Here is an 18,988-nt window from a genome sequence, read left to right as displayed (position 1 = left end):
TAAATTACAAAAATTGAATTATTATAAATTCTCGTAATGTGATGCTTCTTCATAAATTCACAAAATATTACAAAATATAATATCGTATATAGTTATACAATTAATGTGTACCAATCTGGAGACGGGAGTATATAGTGATTAATGTTGAAACCACAATACTTTTCAATAATTTTCTTCAACGAAAAACAAAAGCAAAAAATTTATTTTATTTTATCGTAATCGGATAAACAGTTTTTTTTTTTATAGGTACTCAAATATACGCAAAATTTATTTTTTAATTCGAAAAAAGTGACAAACATAATTTTCATTTTCTTTTTTTTTTTTTCTTTTTTGTTTAAATATTTCTTTCAAAATTCATAAGTTAACAGCAAATTCGATAATTCAATACTTAACGAACCGTGAAACTGATTACATAATATTTACTTAATATGTACATATTATAAATATATGTATGTAAGTCTTTACATACATATGTACTTACATGTAAGTACACATATATACAAAAAATATCACCATTGTAGCAGAGACAACGCACAAGCGACAAAAATTAATTTCCTGAAGCATATAAAAAACCAATGAAGTTTGACCAAATTGGTTTGTAATATAGCACTTTTCCCTTCAACAAGTGAAATTACTGCTTTGAAAAGCAATCTATGTACACCTACCACACTATTAAAATTGAAAATAGGATTGCATATATTTAGGATGAACGGTTTATGCAGTTTTCAATATAAAGTGATTTTTGATTTGAAGTGATTTTGATTTTAGTTTTCAAATTTGGAAAAGATTGCAGTTTCGCAATTCGACAAATCCAAATTTTACAAATTTCGAGGGAGGAAAATTTTCTTCTAATTAAATAAACTATTTATTAATTTTTAAAAGGTGCAGACTTCTACAAACTAAGGTCTAGAAGAAAAACGATATGAAAAATTTGAAAAAAGAAACGTACTTAAGATAACGGTAAATTTTGACACGCATTTTGTTTTTTTAAAGTTCAAATATGGTATGCAGCGGTAAAAGAAGCTAGCCACTGCTGTTCTGCGTTTGCAAAATTTGAAAAATACTATAACTTTTAGAAGGGGGAGCCTAGGTAAAAACTTTCTTCTAAAAAAATAAGTTTCTAGTATATCTCTATGTATACATATGAATTTTAAACTTTCTGTCTTCAAGGGTGTAGAAGTTTTGTAAACATGTTCACCCACAGACCGATGGGCTGATGGGCGGACCGAGTGAAATCAAAACGAATTATGTAAACAATGAGCTAGTATGTCAAAGATATCATTTTTGTCGTATTTCACTTTTTAATGTGTATTGTACATACATGTTTTTGAAGTGACTGATTTGTTACTTATTTCATAAGGTGGGAAAATTTGTCTAAACTTCAAAAAGCTGGAAAATCAAGTAATGTAAACTCTGCGATATAAGCAGTTTCTAGTAGAAGTAAAAAAATAGGCAAATAATTTTTGGGAAACTTTGTAATTTAGTAGATGTTGTTATTATTCAGTTTATACAAGACATTTGTTCATTAACTAATTACCAAGCACCAATTCAGTGAAGAATATATTCAGCAGGCAGAAAATACATCGTCACAGCACTTAGTTTAAAAGTAACTAATGACAAATTCGACTGCAGCTGTAAAATAAACGGTTTTTTCCAAATCAGTTTTCAAATATGTTAAAATATTTTCGGTAGTACCTCAGAATTTTCGAAGAACAGAAATTAAATTTTTAATTTCACTGTAAATTTCTTTCTTGTTTCACGTTAACATAAAAATCGAATAACGTTCTTTAAATATCATGATTAATATTCATGCATTGTTACATTAACATTTTATACAAGAATTCAGAAATATATAATTTTATATATTCGTGTATATAATGCCTGTTTGTATAAACATTATTACTCAGACAAAAAATAATGGGACCCAAGTTCCAGAATGCTGCAAAAAATTTTATTTACTGATTCTGATTAACTATTTTTGTTGTTACTTTAACTTTAAATGAATAAACAAACAAAATTTAATTGAAATTGGTAATTGTTCAGCTTCCATTTAAACGTCAAAGCATATTTTACGAGGCAAAACAGTCAGGCAAATAGCACAACAAATTATATTTGAAATTTGTGTGGCAGCTATTGCATGAATTTATACAACTATCGTTTATGCAAAGTTGAAATACTGTGAGCTTTATAGTTTCCGAGATGAATTCTTTATGGAGTTGTACGGCAGCTATTGCAAGATCTTAATCAATTGTAACTAAGATTTAATAGAATAGATTTGGATAAAAAAACTCAGAAAATTAATTTTTTGGATCAAATGGGGTCGGAAAACAAGAGAAATGCTAAAACATCAAAATTAAATCGAACATAACATTTGAACAAGATTTAACAAAATATTATCACCTTACATCACTATTCAAATCATTTTAAATTCATAACCTTATTCATATTTTATACTTCAGTTCATAAATTTAAAATTAATGATTTTCTCTTAAAAATCTTCATGATAAAAAAATACAACTGTTCTACTTAACGATATTAAATGGTATCTCTACTATTTCTGACACTTAAATGCAGAAGTGCATTAGCGAAGTTTATTAACTAAGTGATTGTTCATGCTTCAAAAATTTATAAAAACTTTTTTTTTTTTTATTAAAATTCAACAACTATTAAAGAAGATAAAAAATATTTGCTTTTCAATTCAAAGACGTTTTACATGAAAAAGAAAAACAAACTAAAAAACAATTTTTTTTTCCAATGGTGTAGTAAAAATCTGTAAAATTCTTTCTTCCTTATTAAGTACTCAAACGTAAACGATTTCTTTTTTACTTTTTCGAAATTAGTTTTTTGTATGGAAGAGAAAAATGAGTCGAAAAAGTTGCAATGCAACACTATCTCTCATCATCATCATTTAGAGAAAGGGAACAAAAAAATCATAATTTTATTTATTCTTCCTGTTTTTCTGCCACATCTATTTACCGAAATGTTTCTAAAGACCGGATTTTTCTAAATTCCGATTTCAAGTTCCTTTATGTTAAAACCATTCGTAATGTAAAATATCCTTCCTTTTTATCTTTTATAAGAAAATCATTTTCAAGTAGTTTTAAAAGTTCTTGTTTTTTTTCTCGACTATCTTCTTTTTTGAGCAATGATTCTTTAACCCTTATTTAATCATCATAAGGTAATTTATACATGTATCGCATACAATTACATTCAATTTGGCCGATTAGTGCATTCAATCACTTAAAAAAAGGTGCTGGACGAAAATTTTACCTTTAAATTGGAGCTTTTAAATTTTGTTAGGGAGTTTTTTTTTTAATTTTCTGTTTTTTTCGAAAATTGTACTTTTTATAAAAAGCCAGGTACGTTGGATTTTTTGGCCCAAAATATGTACAATTTTATTTTATAAGAATTTTTTGGCAGATTAAGATTTCATTGACAAGTTATTAATGTAATTGCAATTACACATAAGCTTTTATTGTTGAGGTTTTATTATTCTTAACTGCTTAAGGGGCCTTATAACTTATTTTCTCTTTTTCTGATTTCATTTTTTTAGTTAAAATAGTTAAAATTCGTGTCTTAAAATAAAAAAATGTGGAAGTTTGCGTTGGGGTTAAATTCTTTTTATTTGTTTTCATATCTGGAAGGCGGTAAGAGTAACGTTAAATTTTAATAAAAGGTAGATGGGTACGTGTGGAAAATTTTTTAATAAAATTAAAAAAGTTTTGAAAAGAAAAAAACATTTTTTTTATTTAATTTTAAAATGAAAATTTTTAAAATCATTTACGATAGAAGAAAAAATGCATATTTACGCAGTAGAGTAAGAAAAACAAAAGCAATTAAATTACATTTTGGTACAAACGAACTTTAGAATTTAAAAAAATTTTTGTGAAAAAATGGGCAATTTGAAATTTCAATTATTTTATGTTAAATATACGTAGCATACACAAAAGTAATATAACAATTTTTTTTTTAATATTTCATGTTTCTAATCACAATCTGAGATCGCACTAGAGCCCTTTAGATTGTAATGAATTTCGCTCTATGCACTTCGGCATTGGTGTATAAGGATATGCACAAGAAAACTTTCACTAAACTTGTTACGTTAATCAAAAATTTTGTTAGTCAACTTGTTGTACATGCATGAATTTAAAAAAAAATTTGATAATTATCTTCTTAAAAACAATCAAACATATGATATCGACTCTTCATAAAAGCTTCAATGCTGAAAATTTCTGATCGATTTGTAAAATCTTGTAAATAAATTTAAATATCAATTAATTTAACCAAAATTGAGCTACATGGTTGCATAGAGAGACCAACACCTTACTAAAAAATTTGATGTGTAGAAGTCTTTTCTGAAAATACAACACGTGAAATTTCGTGTGTTAACATAAGCTCTCCTATTGCATGCCTTATAGGTGTTAAGAATAATATGTGCTTTAGCATAATGAATTACAAAGCCATCGAAAAATCAGTTTAATTTTACAACTTTTAAGTTTTGAGAGGAAAAATCCATTTTCAAATTATTATGTTTGTAAGACAAATATTTTTTGTTAAAAATGAAAAACACCTGTGGAAAATTGCAAAAACACAAAAAAAAATCAAAATTTTTAATTTACATGGGGCAAATTTAGAACTTTTTGCTTTATGTGTAAGAAATGTAAAACATACAATTTGAAAGAATACAATTCAAACAAAACTACAAGTCATGAAAAGTTTATTAAAGTTTTATTTTGAAAATTGTAACATTACGTTTTAAAATAATTTTGTTCAGTTAAAAATTGCATTCATATTATTTCTGTTGGCAGAAGACATTGGGAAATTGAAAATCTTCAAAATTCTTTCAAAATGGAAAACTGAAAGAAAAGAGTTCTCACTTATGACCTTCAGAAACATATTTTCACTTCCAAAATGCAATAATATGTTAATACGGTTTAGTGTAGTAATACGGCTAAGTTTTATATCTATACCGTATCACAGCCATTTTAAAGACAGAGAACTTGTGAGTTAGCGTTTTTAGTTGCTATACGTCAGCAAACCATAATTGATAACAAATCTATTGATATTTTTTCTATAAATCTTCCATAAATTTGATATGGCAGATTCCGTAATTATTTTACAAAAAATCAGAACTAAAATTAAAAATAAAATTTGAAAACCTAGTTCAATTAGTGAGTTGCTGATTAAATACGCTACAAACTATTAGTAATAAATTAAAAATACTTAAAATATTTCAGGCTGAACTAGAACATTTAAATCGCAAACTAGCTTACGATAGACAACTTCTATTCTCAAAATTCACAAAATTCCAAATTCTAGTTTGGTGAAACTTTAATGTTACACGGTAATATTTGTCAAAGGAAGATTGCTAAATTTCCGAAACAATCATTAATGAAAGCAAATAATTGCATGAATGTGTGTGTTTATGTTAAAGTTCATGTAAATTTTATTAGCATACGGTGTTTTCCACACATAACAAGTACTGCTATTATGTATCTGCAAAATATTTACCTAAAAAGACGGTGTTAAGTATACAAAATACACAAACACGAAAATTGGAAAAGTAAGTTTTCAAATTTTCTTATAACTCGGAAAAAAAAGAACAAAAAATTATTAGGAAAACAAATTCTTTTATTTTTCAAAATGAAAAACCTTAAAAATTTTCCTTCAAGGTTTTCTTTTAAATGGCAAAGCATACAAAAATTTATGTTGCAAAACATTTTCGATCGGATCATAAAACACAACGTCAAAATGTTAACAAAACACAAAACATAAAACTTTATTCTCCTTCACGATTCGTTCCACATTTGAACACCTTCAAAATATGATAATAGGTAAAATAAAAATTTATTTATTTATGGCTGTTTTTTTTTAGTTTCTGATGAAAAAGTTAAGAAATTGAATGGTGGGATGCTGGTTTTTTTTTTCGGGACACTTCATATTGTAAAGAAACAAAACTACTTCCCACCTTCAAAGAACACATTTTAATTTTTTGTCAATTTGTTCTTTACTTAAAACACGATTTGTTTTGTTTGCCCCTAAGTTTTGATCCCTGGCATTATTCAATGATAGCCTTTTTTCAAATAACCTTCTTATATCACAATTTGTCCATAAGTAGATATAATCTAATCTCCATACCAAATTTCACGTCCATAATACCTAATAAGTTGAAGAGACCAACTCTGTTAATTTTCGAAAATTTTAATATTTATTATTTCTATTATGATAACTTGAGAGGATGAAAAGAAACTTTATTCTGACAAAATAAATCATTTTTTAATTTTTGCAAACTCATAATACCTCAGACCGCTTCTACGCCTCACTATTCAAGACAAAGACAAATTAAAATTAATCAAATCAATTAAACTGTTTTAGGATAACGGTATTAAAATATTTGTCTAAATTGTTTTGTAGTAGTTCTCGTACTTTCTAATTTTAAAAGTAGCGATTTTCAGATTTTTATGTTTAAAGTTGTAAAAGTTTCGGTAGCAGAAGCACAGATTAACAGACTAAAATTTATAAACACATTTTTTTCCTAACTTTAATTTAAATAATTAAGGACTTATGACGCACGAGTCTTTTAACATTATATAAGGCTACAAATAGCATGCTTAGTTATTCTAACCATCGCGTTAGTTTTAAATGCTAAAATTTGACCCAAAAGATTAGATATAAAAAATACATTTATGCCAACTACATTGTGTAACGCCATAGATTCAAGTATAAGTTGACAATGAACTTAGAAAATATTCAGAAATTCGTCCAAAAATATTTTCTATTTTAATCAAATTTAATTTTAAAAAAAGAAATGAAACAAAGCTATAAAAATTATAAAAATAATTAAATTTTAAAATCTTCCTTCTTACAAATCATATCGAATTCCGTGGAAAAAAACTTTTCAAACGACAACCAAACTTTTTAATACAAAATCCTAAATCTTAGAAGGGGAAAAATAACTTTACCTGTAGGTTTGGGAAATAAGAAGCTGAAATTCTTGTGAATGTAGAACTTTTCTAATATGTCAAAAAAAAATTTTTTTAAACTGGCGAAAAGTTAAAAAGTTAAGAATTATTACTTAAAGGCAAAAAAAAGAAAGAACGAAAAAAACCGGAATATCATTCTCAAGGCCCAAATTTTATTTATTTAAGTAGGTTTAAAAATTAACAAATTCATTTATCCTTACAGCATTCTAACACCTTTATATTTTGAAGTTAATTTTTCTGTTTTGTTTTAATAATTTCAATTTATTCCTCTCAAGTTTTTGGTTTTATTTTTTTTCCTAATAATCGTTTACAAATTACTTTTATCTTCTTTTCTTCAAAAAAAAAAAAAAAAAAAAAATGCCTAAAAATATGCAAATTTAATTAGCAAATTTTTAATATTTTTCTACTCTTTTCTATTCGTATCTGTTCCTACTGTATTTGAATGGTTAATAAAAATTTGGAGGGCACGATACTGCTCAAACATTTCACATATATGCGTATGTCTACTTTTATTTGTAATATTATAATACTCGCGTTAAGATCATTACGGTTCCATATAAATTGTGATTTCAACTTACAATTTCCAAGAAAAATAAACGTAATTATAAAGAATTCTTCTACAGAACATTTAAAACTTACAGAATCGCTTTATAAGTTTGTGGAGTCTAATGTTAGTGATGGTTTAGTGATTTCAGCATTTTAAAATTGTCTATTACGATATTTTTTATAGCTCAATAGAACAAGTTTAACACAGGTACAGTACACAACAGATGACATTATAACGATAAGTTGTTAGTGTACACATTAAAATACGCCTAGTATGAATTGAGTTTTACGATTAATTGAAATACCATTAGAAAAATCTAGTATTCCAAAGAGAAAATGCGAATTAAAACAAATAAAACTCATTCCGAAGCCAAAAAAAAGAAGGAAATTGACTAAAAGGCAGAGATATACTAGAGCTAATAAGTCAGTAACAGTGAAAACGTTTGCATTATAGCACACAACACTAAAAATTGCATTAAGCATTTAAAAATTCTTAAATAAATCATTTTTCGACTATGAGACACTAAATTGTCTTAAAACAATTTTTGGATTGAAAATTTTAATCAAAAAAAGTACGCATATTAGCAGCCTCTCGCTCACTCCGGCTGTATACTTTAATTTAAATATAATACCATCATATGTATGTATCTATATGTATTACATTATTATTAATGTTGATATTATTATTATAATGTAAAAGAAAAATGTTTGGATTACACGTAATTCGTATGTATTTTCCTTTTCTACTTTACATTAATGAAAATTACATGGGTGTTGAGTAAGCGAAGAGATTTTTAAGGAAAATGGAAGTAACATTTATATTTTTATACAAGTATGTCTATATATATATTCGTACATACCATTTATGACTTAAAATTTTTCTTCCTTTGCAATCCAAGGAATTTTTCTTTCTTATTTGCCTTACTTTTTAATGTATTCCTATAATATCCTTTTTTTCCAATGAATTAACATAATTAAAATTATTTCCTTGGCATAATATTCTTTCTTATTGTTATTATTATTATTATTATTATTTTACAGGTGTGATTCTTATACTATGCGAGACAGAAACGACGAAAACAAAATTAGAAAAGAAAATTTTTCTTCATTATGAGCACATATAACAGGATATGTACATATGGTTTTGTGTATAACGTTTATAAAAATACAAATACACGTATTCAATATCATTTAACTTTTTATTAATGAAAAAAAGGTGGTCAGTCGTCTCTAAAAAGTAAATTTTTGAGCCAATCGTAACATACATTGCTTTGAGAAAATTAATAGTAAAGCCCCAAAACTATTATCCAGAATACGCATATATTTGTAATTTATGGAAATTTGATTTTTCTTATGGTGATCGTATTAATGATAAATCATTCCTGAATTTTATTGAAACAATTCGGTTATTTTCCCACGCTTTCCGTAGAAGTAGTCTTAACTGTCCTAATAGTACTCAAAAAAATATAAGTTTGAATTTTTTGTAATTTTTAAAGTTGATTTGATTTAAGACGCAAAGAATTAGTAGAAAATAACAATTGTCCTGTTTTCTCGTCGAACAGGAAATGTCACTAATTGTTGAGAAAGTTTTTGAGTTCATAAAAAATCATTGTTTTTTATCGTAATCCAAATACATTTGAGGAAACTTGTGATTTTATTTTCACTAAGATTGTCCTAGAAATTATAAATAGATAGATTGTACTTATAACTAACTCAGATCAATCAATGTGTTGTGTATAGCATCACTTTTCTCTTGAACAACTAAAACGACATATTTTAAAAAACAATATATCACTTAAATAATTCTCACAAGTCATATTATGATATTAAAAATTATTTAAAGCATACTTTTCGGTCAAATAACAAAAATCAAAAACAGCACTGGTCGAATAGTTTATTTCGACTGTTAATTTAGTGAGTTAAGATAAAAAATTATATTTTTTTGTTAGAATGGTATTTACTGTAAAATTCACAAAAATTTTAAAAGTTTAAAAATTTTCGAAACCTAAGGCGCCGAAAACTGAAATTTAAGTACTTTCAAAAAGCATCGAAAAAATAGACGAAGAAGGGAGGTAATTAAAAATCTTGTTCAATAGATAAATAAATTTCTAATAAAGATCTATTTGTATATATTTTAACTTTTCATCTTAAAAGACAAAGAAATTTTGTAAAACGACACACTGGCACAGAGTGAATATTAATAGAATAATAACTAGTCTTTTTTCAACTTGGTTGGAAAAGTGCTAAAAACAATTTTTTTTTTTAATTTGTTGCAAAATTGTCCCGGGATTTTCTGATTTCTCACATGCTAAATACTTTTTAATTAAAAACATTTTTAGGCAATAAAAATATTAGTACTTTCAAATGATAATTCACAATAATTTTTAAAAACTGCAGCAATGCCAAGCAGTAAGATACCAAAATACCAAATCATAGAATATAACAACATTAGAGCAAAACCAACTTGCTATCGATTTTTCTAATATATTTAATTAAGAACCAAAACAGTTCAAATTTCTGACCATATATGGCAACCCATTTTACATGTTCCTATGTACTTATGTATGTATAATAAAAATTTGATTTTTTTTCGTTTAAATTTAAGGCCATATAAGGTACTGATATGGAAAAATATATTTAAAATAAAAAAAAAAAACAAAATGACAAAGTATTTTAATATAAACTCAGGTGTGCATTAATGCGGAATATATTAAGCATACACATATATGTATTATGAGAATTTTTTTATTTAAAAAGCAAAATAAATTTCAGATAAAAATTAAAAATAAAAATTTATTTTGTGGAGGATCTTTTAAATTAAATATGAAAATAAAATTTTATTTATAGACGCTTTTTCTAATATCATTATACAACATCAATGTTTGCTTCCAAGAAAACTTAAAATTTTACTAATACAAAATTAGAAAATATTGTGCTTGAAAACTACATACTATAAGTTTCTATAAGTTGGTGAACAAACTAAGACAATCCTTGTCTTAGTTAAAAATAAATATGGATAAATTGATTCTAGCTGGAAAATTATTTCATAAGTGTTAAAACAGTCAACAGAACAGTCGATTGAACGATTTGTAAACCTTAATCTAATATTTTAAAGCCAATTGCGAATTCCCCAAACCAAAACTCTATCAAAAATAAAATGAAGTAAACGTCACCTATATGCAAGTTACACAACTAATTCAAAAAGAAAATAAAAGATTGCCCACTCTCATTGTATAGTTTCCAATATTATCGAATTTCAATAATGAAAACAAAGAAATACAAGAAAGAAAACAAACAACAAAAGAGAAAAAAAAAACAAAAAAGGACGTGCAAGGATTATAATGTTTTCATTAATACATGTGTATTTTATGAAATGGAAAAAATTCTAAACGGTCTCTCTTTTTATACCCGTACGAACGTATGTTCGAAGGATATACTAACTTCGTCTTTCCGTTTGTAACGCTAAGAAATAACGGTCTTAGATATAGACTCAAGTGTATGTTTTTGATCAGCGTCAAATTCTGAGTTGATTTTGCTTTGTCCGTCCGTCCGTCATCAAATTTAAGTTCACCAGTTTAAGTTCACCAAATTTTCACAAATGATTTATTGTAGTAAGTGCCAGAACACTATTTAAATTGGACATGTTCGGGGTACCGATTCGGGTAGCTACCGTACAACTTCAAAAGTTATTTGGCTATATCTCAGAAGCTATAAAAGCTGCGGTATTGAAATACACAAGCGAATATATTAGTAGGGCCGATGTGTTTGATAAAATTCGTTAAAATTTCTTGGCTCTTTCTGGTAGCTGCCATACAACTTCAATAGTACTTTGGAACACACAGTATTTTGAAAAACACATAGCACTGAAATTTTGCATAAATTAATATGGTAATACGGCAACTTAAAGTCATAGTCTGTCCCATAGTCAGTTATGGCATCTTTATTTGCACATAGGATAACAAATTCGTACGGGTATCACAGAGTTAACAAGGTCAACTCTATTTTTTTTCTCGTTTTTATTGTTTTCAAATATTTGCTCTAAGGCGTCTACCAAAATGCAAACGTTTTGACGACAAGTTCACATTCTGTTTTTACTTACACCATTTCGGTAAAAAAAAATCATTTGCTAAAATTAGAATCTACTTTTGTTTTACATTTTGGAAATCATTCAAAAATGAAAGGTCAATATTTCAAAAAAATATAACAATGTAGCCCAAATCTTAAATACTTTCTTTCGTTATACGGTTTCTATGCTTCAGACTGAGCATATACAAAATTCAAAAAAATAATTGATTTTCCACCTTGGATTTAATTTTACTTTGACATTTTTGTAAACACAACCACAATCAATCCTATATTTTTCTGCAGATAACACCAAAATTCAAATTAGTCAAGTTGAAGTCAAGCCTTTAATTTAGTAGACAACCTTAAATTTTAATATTAATGTTTTAGCAAAAGCTATTATTTTGGTTTATTTGTATGTGATTTGGAAATTTTTACAACTTTTTCTGCTATTTGAATCTATAAGCACAAATCATATTTTCAATCTGTCGGACATTGAAAGGACATTGAAATGCAACTATGTATATGAAACCAAAGATATAATCACTTAAAATAATTCTAAACCTATAATAAGTATTGGATGAATGTAAAAAATAAAAAAAAATTAAAAATTTCAAACAAATTCAATAATTAAAGCTTTTGCAATTATTTTTAGAAAAATTTACACTATGACTCTGAAAATTTTTTATACAATTCGAATTTGAAAGAAGATGTCGCTATGAAATAAATCTTGAATAACATTAGAATTAGGGACAAGAATAGTTCCCAATAGTTCTGTGTTGATTTAAAATTAAAAGCGTATGCGAAGAATACGAAATGGAACATCAAAATAACAGAACGAAATTTGACGGAAAGTTTAAATTTTTGACATTCTCTGGAATCTAAAATGCAAATTAAATTTCAAAACAAATGATTTGGAAAAAAATATATAAAAATTTTTGGCATGAAAATGGTCTTTTTTAATTTTTTTAACCGAAAATAAAATAGTTTTAATAGTACAATAAAGTTTTCTACTCGAATTTCGATATGCAAAAAAAAAAATTTCAGATTCAATTTTAAAAATTTTACGTGCTTAACAGTTTATTATATGTTGCGCGTCCAGTTTACTTCATTTTAAGTTAGAACATATTTTAATTAACATTTTCCTATTATAGTTTGGAACAATGGCACATAGCTGACAAAAAACTGAATTTGTGAAATTATTTCAAACCTCAGCAATATTTTAAAGATATTGATGAAGATATCATTAAAAAATAATTGAATATCTAGCCAGTGGTAAACACATTGTATTTAGAGCAAGATTCCTTTGAAAGCTTATTAAGTTAACATTTTAGATAGAGCTAATACTTGAAGAAAATGTTAACATTTCGCAAATGTCGATTGAATGGGAAAATATACAGACGTCAGATGCTAAAGATGATAACAAATTCACTAAAAACTGACCTTACCTAACGTACCTAATATGTTGAAAGTAGACGATTTTTTCTTCATGCCCGCAACGCAACACCTAATGGAGAAAATATGCTTGGTTTTAATACCATTAAATCTAATTCGTAAATATTTTATTTATCTCACGGCGAAAATAATTCATATGCTGGGAGGTAAGCGAACAAATATTGTAACTCAGCCATTTTGAAGATCAACTATAAAAATCAAAAATTGTGAGCGCAACTTACAACATAATTACTTCAATAGACCAAAATGGAAAAACGTTCATAATTACTTTTCTATATTTTAATAAATTCATAAGTAATATAGTTGTTGTTTTCCATATACACATGAATCTATACACTCTCTATATAGATATTTACAAAGTTATGTATGTATATCTATAACTTTTGAAATATAAGACATACACACTATAAATTTTAATAAAACTTTATTTGAATACCAAAAAATTAAGGTACTGAACTTTGTAGGAGTAAAATAATTTATTCTTTAGTCTTATAATTCATAGAAAATTATGTGTGTATATATAAAAATATATACATATACATTATATATGCATTCATTTAAAAGGGATTGCCTTTATGCCTTGAATAAAATATTAGTTAACTCTTGACATTTAAGCAAAACAAATTAATTTTTATATTAGTTACATAAAACTTACATTTGTGTTTAAAAAAAAAAGATAAAAATAAAAAAAAAATAATTTTATTTTTATTACTTTAGTTCCGTTGAATGTAAACGAAACTTTTTGAACGTTAAATGCTAAATTCGGGAGTTGAGTACATTTTCAATTCAAGATGAAAATTTGTAATCATTTAAATTAAAATTTTATTAAATATTCTTTACGCTTTTGTTAAAAGATTAATTGCCGGCAATAACAATATTAAGCCCTTTTTCGCTCTTATATTAAAGAAAATTATGTTAATAATAATGGGGACTTAAGTATTTTGACCGTTTTCGATGTAGCTGAAAAGTTTTTATATTTTCAATCATTTCTCGTGAATTTACAAATCATCGATTACAAAAATCATACAAAAATTATGATGAAATTCCGTATGATTCCACAAAAAGAAATTGTGCGTTTTCTTGGACTTAAATTAGTCATTCACAATATTGTATATGTAGACAATTAATTTATGAACTATTGTTAAATTCAGTAATTTTAAAACAAAATTAAATGAAGGAGACAAGAACAATTAAAAATTTAAACACATCGGAACTAGAAAAATAATAAAATTTTTTTGTGAAATAGTAAGTATACAGCGTACAATTACAAATTACTAAAAAAAATTATACAACTGTATGCCTTACTCAACATTGTGCCTAACTCTTATATTTTCAAATCTCATCTACAAATTTCGTAAATAATTTAATGCTTCAGAAAAGGACTTTTTTCTAATTAAGGAAATTATTTTTTAAATATAGCAGTAAAATTCTGAAAAATACATGAAATACTGCTGAGAACGCCTTAATTTATGGCATAATTAATCTTAATCATAAGTATTTGCAACTGCTCCTTAATATCATAATGACAAGTGTTTTAAATATTTCGTGCTCTCTGTTAATTTTAATTTCAAATTTTGCTCAATTGCAAATGCTTTAAGTAAGAAAAGGTAATGAATTTTGGTATAATAAAATTCTTTTAACCACAATTATTCAAGCAAATATTTCAACTTAATTAAAAAAACGTAAAAGAGAAAGAAAGGACATGAACCCGTATTATGTAAATTCAATCAAAAAGGAATCAAAACACAAAAACATTTTCTCCGTTTTTTTATTTTTTATTTTTCAATAACAAAATTTTTTATCGATACTCTTTTGCTTTGGCAATTCAATTTAAATGAAATGACATTCCTATTTAGTTCTCATAAGAGTTAGAAAAAAATTTATTTGTTCCAGTAAATCTGATTATCCTTTTACTCTTTGTGGAAATTTTTATAGTATTTTCAAATCCTTAAAATGACTGAAGCACAGTTAGAATGTCTTGTTACAAAATATTTGAGAAATTTCATGCACATTTTAAAATTTAGGGTTTGAAAAACCTGTGGTAGTTCAAAATGGAATAGTCCAACTTTTTTTTTAACATTTATAAAATATACAATACAAGTTTTCTACCATAATATTGTCGGAGTATCAAATATTTACAAACTGAGTCGTACTGATCAAGCTGCAATTGTTCTATACTCTATACAATTTCTTTTTAACAATACAATAGTAAAAACTGGAGAGTTAACTCTTTAGATATTTTAGGTAACTTTAAATATTTTAGGTAAATTTATTCGGAAACATTACAATCTGTCGTCTTACTTAGTGGTGTTTATTTGCAATAAGCTTTGGAGATAGTTATCTAATGCGAATACGACTAACATCGAAAAGCCATTCATAATAAAAATTCTTAACATTTAGTAAAATACTATATACATATAAACATAATTAAATATTGAATGTTCTACTACCTCTACTGCACCCTTAAAGTAGGCAATTTTTAAATAATAAATATAATTAGTGTCCTATGTTTTACAATCTATAAAAAATATCATTAATAATACAAAGAATAAAGAAAATTTCTTTTTTGTCTAGCAACTTTATGTTATGGAGGTTGCTCCTTTATCTATTTTAACACTTTTCGTATTTTAACTTCGTATTTAAAACAGACATTCAAATTTTTTATAATTTTAATAACTGAAAATGCCCTTGAATATAAACAAAAACATCAAAAAAAAAAAAATTGATAATTTGACTCTTTTTACGTAGTTACAATTTTTCCTTCATTATGCTAAAAAATTTCTTCCAATCCTGAATTTTTTCTCATAAATTTACGATCCTTAATTAAAATTCATTTGTTTTTTCAAACAAAAAATAACAATGAACAAAAAAGTAATTTTTTAACAACTCAAAGCTCCAATAACAAAAAATTTATGAAAGAAAAACCAATAACAAAAAAAAAGGAAAAAATAAAAATTTAAAATAATAACTTTCAAAGTTAAAAGAATTTTCATGTTTCATTTAATTCTAAACATTTACTTTATCTCTTAAATTCTTAAATATGAAAATTTTCAGTACAAAACGACAGAACAACAAAAAAAAGCAATACAATATCACATTGTGACAGAGGAAAAACAAAAACAAATCCACAAACAATAATGCAACAAGAGAAAAAGGGGAAGGAATAATAAAAAAAACAGATATCCTCTCCAGTTTCAATCAATTCCCGTTTCCACCACACTTTCATCTCTCTTCAAAAAAAAAAAAAATTAAAGAAAAAATATTCCATTAATTTAGCATTATATTTAAAGAGAATATATTTTATATACAAACATACAAATGTATAAAAATGCACACATAAAAAATTTCCACACACAATCCTTTGTGTTTTTTAAAAATTTTAAGAAAAAAAAAATACAAATGAAACACGAATGAAATGAGAAAAGAAGAGAGCGAAGGGTTGTTAATAATTTTCCACTATGTGTACAAACGTGCCTTCCCAAATTGAACACTTAAAATTTCCTTGAGCTAATATTTGCATTAGAAAAAAGTTAAGGAGCAAAATAATACAGAACAAAAAAAAAAAAAACGAAATAAAATTCCTAACAGTTATTCTTCTTATTCAATAACTCTCTTTCTCTTTCTCTCCCTCAATCTCTATCTCTTTCCCTAATTTTTCTTCTTTAAGAATCTTCTCAACACAACCTTTTTTCCTTTCGTTCGAGTGTTGATTATTGTAAAAGTTTAAAGATAAAAAAGAAACAATCAACATAACAAAAGAAAACAAAAAAAAAGAAATTATAAAAAAAAAATAATAAAAATAAGTGAGTAAAAAAGTCAAACTTTTCAGACTCCTCAAATTATTTTATAATACTGCTGAGTGCAAAAGTGCAAAATAACATAAAATAAAGACTAAAGTATAGACAATTATAGGAAAAAAAGGCAGTGAGAAGAGAAAAGAGAGAAAAATGAGAGTAAATAAAATTATCTATAATATTGAAAAATAGTTGGAGACCTTTTTATTTTCTTTCTTGGTTTTCTCATTGTCGTCGAAATTTATTACATTGGTTTTGCTTGCTTTCATTTTTGTATACAAGAGATGCTATTTCAATAAATTTTTTTACTACTTCTAATTTATCGTCAAATTTCTGTTTTAATTGAAATTTCGAGTAAACCCTCTTCTCCAAAAATTTGATCAAAAAATTCAAGATTATTTGAACTAATATTAACTACTTTTTTTTGTATGTGCAAGAATTTATGAAAATGAAAGAAGATTCTATGCTAAATTTGACATTAGTCACAATTCGAAATGTAGGTAGTTCGAATTTAGTAGTTCGAAATGTAATTGTAAAAATGAGTTAAACAGAAACACTGTTATGTGTATTGCAATGTGAACAAGTTGTCATGAAAAGTAAAAAAAAAAGCAAAAGTTGGCAATCGATTTTTTTACAGTTTTATTGGAATTATTTGAAAATTCGCATCTTAAGCGTCTTAATTTGCAAACATTTTAAATTTTTACTAAAAATAACACCAATATAAATTGCTTCTATGTATTTTGTTTTTACAAATTTCAAGTTTTAAGCTGAAGTTGAAAAAGAAAAATATTCTAAAAGAAATTCGACAGGGTGGCAACCCTATCAATAATATAACATTTAGTAACAAATCACACATTTAAGAAAATATTTCTGCACAAAAAAGAAAAACGTTTCTATTTACATTTTCCATTTTCTTGAATTTTAAAATTATAGAATTTTTCTCAAATATTTATTGAAAAATTTGAATATTTTTGTTTTTGTTTTTTTTTTTTATTTCCTTCAAGATAATACAAATCTATTGTTAGTATTTAAATGAGAAAAACAAGAGTAAAATACGCAACTAATAGAAGTAGAAAAAAAAAGAAAACTCAAAGGTCACGATTCGTTTATATTGACATTAAATTATATTTTATTATACATGAACCTTGACATCGTAATTTTATTTTCTTAGAAAATTATTGTAAAAACATTTTCGAAAACTTTGTTACAGATTGTGAAACCTCCCCCTATATCAACCTACTTTGAGTATCATAAATTTCTTTTCTCTCTCTTCTAGCAGAGAATTTTTCTTTATTGTATACTGAATATATATGTTATACGAGTATACTTATTTATAGAGGTGAAATGAGGTCAAAAGGTAAAAATTTTAAAAATGAAGAGGTAAAAAATTAATTCTATTAATAATAAAAATGGAATAGGAAAATGTAAAAAATTTAATGAAGTGTGCTTAAAAAGTAAATAGAACTATAAAAATTAATGGATTCTTAAATTAATATCAATAAAATTCAAGTTGATTTTATTATAAAAACAAAATTGTTTTCTTATTTAACTTTTGGTAAATAAATTTACAAAATTAATATTTTGTAATTATTGCTTTGTTGCATAAGTAGTTGTATACTACCGAATAAGATAATTTTTAAAGAATGTTCCTGATAAGTAAATTTTAAGAGTTCTTAAAGGTGTTCTGATTATGTCAAAAAAAAATTTTTTATATTTTGGAATTCAAGGTTGTTTAGCGTTAATAAGACTTAAAATAAAATAAAGGAAAGTTTTTACATTTAAAAATTCAGTATGAATTCAACTGACTTCGGCCGTCATACTAACAAGAAGGATTATAAAGTCATGAAATTTGAAAAAAGATTCGAGTTTGTTTAAATATGCCAATTTTTTTAGGAAAAAACTTAAAATTATATTATTCTAATAAAAATCTTCAATAAAGGATCTTCATCACCAATGAATTTTGATGAATTTTCGACGAATTACTAGTAAATCCAAACAATTCAAAAAAGCCAGATCTATTTTTTAAAGAATTTTTTTTCAAATTTTAATTATGTCAAATATCAGGTTTTATTATAGCTTCCTATTTATTATATAACAATTCAGCATTAGCGAATATTATTGAAAAAAAATTCAGCATTATGTAACGCA

General features: G+C 25.5%; 1 protein-coding gene across 6 annotated transcripts in view; it reads right to left on the bottom strand.

Annotated features, from left to right (window-relative positions):
* The window catches only part of LOC129609872 (afadin), a 164,707-nt gene that overhangs the window by 20,055 nt on the left and 125,664 nt on the right, over window positions 1-18,988 (bottom strand). The window lies entirely within an intron of this gene.

This window comes from Condylostylus longicornis, unplaced genomic scaffold, assembly GCF_029603195.1.
Source record: "Condylostylus longicornis isolate FDR11 unplaced genomic scaffold, ASM2960319v2 ptg000040l, whole genome shotgun sequence".
Taxonomy (NCBI): domain Eukaryota; kingdom Metazoa; phylum Arthropoda; class Insecta; order Diptera; family Dolichopodidae; genus Condylostylus; species Condylostylus longicornis.
This window is presented reverse-complemented; position numbering and strand designations above follow the sequence as displayed.